Source organism: Rhipicephalus microplus, unplaced genomic scaffold (assembly GCF_043290135.1).
Source record: "Rhipicephalus microplus isolate Deutch F79 unplaced genomic scaffold, USDA_Rmic scaffold_54, whole genome shotgun sequence".
NCBI classification, from domain to species: domain Eukaryota; kingdom Metazoa; phylum Arthropoda; class Arachnida; order Ixodida; family Ixodidae; genus Rhipicephalus; species Rhipicephalus microplus.
In genome coordinates this window covers 1,981,326-1,985,696 of record NW_027464627.1, presented here as the reverse complement: position 1 = coordinate 1,985,696, position 4,371 = coordinate 1,981,326, and positions in this window count along the sequence as shown.

Sequence of the window (4,371 nt, the reverse complement as noted above, 5' to 3'; positions counted from 1 at the left end):
TTAGGTTAGGTTAGGTTAGGTTAGGGTATGTTAGGTAAGGTTTGGTTAGGTTAGGTTAGGTTAGGTTGGTTTAGGTAAGGTTAGGTTAGGTTAAGATATGAACCGCGCTAAAACCGCATTAAACAATGTCACTTAGTGAGATGCTGTGTTTTTCACCATTACAAGTCGGGAACTGCGATATCTAATGTGAAAGCGCATGAAACCGTCGTAATCTTGTAGAAAACATTGTAAAGTAGCGAATAAAACGTTTTCTAACGATAGAAGTGCGAAGGTTAGCTTGAGTTATGTTAGTTTAAGCTATGTAGCGTCGTGAAACTACCAAAAACGACGTCATCTAACGAGATAGTGTTGTTTTATTGCGAGTAATAAACTGCGATAGGTGAAATGTTGTGAATGCACACAAAACGGCATGAACAAGCCAAATACTGCGTGTTCTACCGTTACAAGTGCGAAACTGCTATATTGTGATATTCCCGTTAAAGCGCATGCAAGCATCGTGAAACCTTAAAGAACAATGTCATTTAGCGAGATACAGCGTTCTGTACTGCAATGAGTTGGTGGAAAACTGTGATGTTATGCAAATATCGTAATTGTGAACGAAACAGTGTAATAGAGCGTTTTTCAATACAAGTACGAATGTTAGGTTAGGTTAAGATATGAACCGTCGTAAAACCGCATTAAACAATGTCACTTAGTGAGATGCAGTGTTTTTCACCATTACAAGTTGGAAACTGCGATATCTAGTGTGAAAGCGCTTGCAAACGTCGTTAGGTTAGGTTAGGTGAGGTGAGGTTAGGTTACGTTAGGTTAGGTTTGGTTAGGTTAGGTTAGGTTAGGTTATGTTAGGTTAGGTTGGGTTAGGTTAGGTTAGGTTACGTTAGGTTAAGGTATGAACCGTCGTAAAACCGCAATAAACAATGTCACTTAGTGAGATGCAGTGTTTTTCACCTTTACAAGTTGGGAACTGCGATATCTAATGTGAAAGCGCTTGAAACAGTCGTAATGTTGTAGAAAGCAATGTAAAGTAGCGAGTAAAACGTTTTCTAACGATAGAAGTGCGAAGGTTATGTTAGGTTGAGTTATGTTAGTTTAAGCTAGGTAGCGTCGTGAAACCACCAAAAACGACGTCTTCTAACGAGATAGTGTTGTTTTATTGCGAGTACGAAACTGCGATAGGTAAAATGTTGTGAAAGCACACAAAACGGCATGAACAAGCCAAATACTGCGTGTTGTACCGTTACAAGTGCGAAACTGCTATGTTGTGACATTCTCGGTAAAGCGCATGCAAGTATCGTGAAACCTTGAAGAACGATGTCATTTAGCGAAATACAGCGTTCTGTACAGTAATAAGTTGGTGAGAAACTGTGAGGTCAAGCAAATATCGTAATTGTGAACGAAACAGTGTAATTGAGCGTCTTTAGATACAAGTGCGAATGTTAGGTTAGGTTGACATATCAACCGTCGTAAAACCGCATTAAACAATGTCACTTAGTGAGATGTAGTGTTTTTCAACATTACAAGTCGGGAACTACGATATCTAATGTGAAAGCGCTTGCAACCGTCGTTAGGTTAGGTTAGGTTAGGTTAGGTTAGGTTAGGTTAGATTAGGTTAGGTTGGGTTGGGTTGAGTTGGGTTAGGTTAGGTTAGGTTAGGTTAGGTTGGGTTAGGTCAGGTTAGGTTAGGTTAGGTTACGTTAGGTTAGGTTAGGTTACGTTAGGTTAGGTTTGGTAAGGATAATTTGGTTAGGTTAGGTAAGGTTAGGTTAGGTTAGGTTAGGTTGGGTTGGGTGTTGTTGGGTTGGGTTGGGTTGGGTTAGGTTGGGTTAGGTTAGGTTAGGTTACATTAGGTTAGGTTAGGTTAGGTTACGTTAGGTTATGTTAGGTTAGGTTAGGTTACGTTAGGTTAGGTTAGGTCAGGTAAGGTTAGGTTACGTTAGAATAGGTTAGGTTAGGTTACGTTAGGTTAGGTTAAGTTAGGTTAGGTTAGGTTAGGTTAGGTTAGGTTAGGTTGGGTTGGGTTGGGTTAGGTTGGGTTAGGTTAGGTTAGGTTAGGTTGGGTTAGGTTAGTTTAGGTTAGGTTAGGTTAGGTTAGGTTGGGTTGGGTTGGGTTAGGTTAGGTTAGGTAAGGTTAGGTTAGGTTAGGTTAGGTTAGGTTAAGGTATGAACCGTCGTAAAACCACATTAAACAATGTCACTTAGTGAGATGCAGTGTTTTTCACCTTTACAAGTTGGGAACTGTGATATCTAATGTGAAAGCGCTTGAAACCGTCGTAATGTTGTAGAAAGCAATGTAAAGTAGCGAGTAAAACGTTTTCTAACAATAGAAGTGCGAAGGTCATGTTAGGTTGAGTTATGTTAGTTTAAGCTAGGTAGCGTCGTGAAACTACCAAAAACAACGTCATCTAACGAGATAGTGTTGTTTTATTGCGAGTACGAAACTGCGATAGGTGAAATGTTGTGAAAGCACACAAAACGGCATGAACAAGCCAAATACTGCGTGTTGTACCGTTACAAGTGCGAAACTGCTATGTTGTGATATTCTCGTTAAAGCGCATGAAAGCATCGTGAAACCTTAAAGAACGATGTCATTTAGCGAGATACAGCGCTCTGTACTGCAATAGGTTGGTGAAAAACTGTGAGGTTATGCAAATATCCTAATTGTGAACGAAACAGTGTTATAGAGCGTTTTTTAATACAAGTGCGAATGTTAGGTTAGGTTAAGATATGAACCGTCGTAAAACCGCATTAATCAATGTCACTTAGTGAGATGCAGTGTTTTTCACCATTACAAGTCGGGAACTGCGATATCTAATGTGAAAGCGCTTGCAAACGTCGTTAGGTTAGGTTAGGTTAGGTTAGGTTAGGTTAGGTTACGTTAGGTTAGGTTAGGTTAGGTTAGGTTTGGTTAGGTTAGGTTAGGGTATGTTAGGTAAGGTTTGGTTAGGTTAGGTTAGGTTAGGTTGGTTTAGGTAAGGTTAGGTTAGGTTAAGATATGAACCGCGCTAAAACCGCATTAAACAATGTCACTTAGTGAGATGCTGTGTTTTTCACCATTACAAGTCGGGAACTGCGATATCTAATGTGAAAGCGCATGAAACCGTCGTAATCTTGTAGAAAACATTGTAAAGTAGCGAATAAAACGTTTTCTAACGATAGAAGTGCGAAGGTTAGCTTGAGTTATGTTAGTTTAAGCTATGTAGCGTCGTGAAACTACCAAAAACGACGTCATCTAACGAGATAGTGTTGTTTTATTGCGAGTAATAAACTGCGATAGGTGAAATGTTGTGAATGCACACAAAACGGCATGAACAAGCCAAATACTGCGTGTTCTACCGTTACAAGTGCGAAACTGCTATATTGTGATATTCCCGTTAAAGCGCATGCAAGCATCGTGAAACCTTAAAGAACAATGTCATTTAGCGAGATACAGCGTTCTGTACTGCAATGAGTTGGTGGAAAACTGTGATGTTATGCAAATATCGTAATTGTGAACGAAACAGTGTAATAGAGCGTTTTTCAATACAAGTACGAATGTTAGGTTAGGTTAAGATATGAACCGTCGTAAAACCGCATTAAACAATGTCACTTAGTGAGATGCAGTGTTTTTCACCATTACAAGTTGGGAACTGCGATATCTAGTGTGAAAGCGCTTGCAAACGTCGTTAGGTTAGGTTAGGTGAGGTGAGGTTAGGTTACGTTAGGTTAGGTTTGGTTAGGTTAGGTTATGTTAGGTTAGGTTGGGTTAGGTTAGGTTAGGTTACGTTAGGTTAAGGTATGAACCGTCGTAAAACCGCAATAAACAATGTCACTTAGTGAGATGCAGTGTTTTTCACCTTTACAAGTTGGGAACTGCGATATCTAATGTGAAAGCGCTTGAAACAGTCGTAATGTTGTAGAAAGCAATGTAAAGTAGCGAGTAAAACGTTTTCTAACGATAGAAGTGCGAAGGTTATGTTAGGTTGAGTTATGTTAGTTTAAGCTAGGTAGCGTCGTGAAACCACCAAAAACGACGTCTTCTAACGAGATAGTGTTGTTTTATTGCGAGTACGAAACTGCGATAGGTAAAATGTTGTGAAAGCACACAAAACGGCATGAACAAGCCAAATACTGCGTGTTGTACCGTTACAAGTGCGAAACTGCTATGTTGTGACATTCTCGGTAAAGCGCATGCAAGTATCGTGAAACCTTGAAGAACGATGTCATTTAGCGAAATACAGCGTTCTGTACAGTAATAAGTTGGTGAGAAACTGTGAGGTCAAGCAAATATCGTAATTGTGAACGAAACAGTGTAATTGAGCGTCTTTAGATACAAGTGCGAATGTTAGGTTAGGTTGACATATCAACCGTCGTAAAACCGCATTAAACAATGTC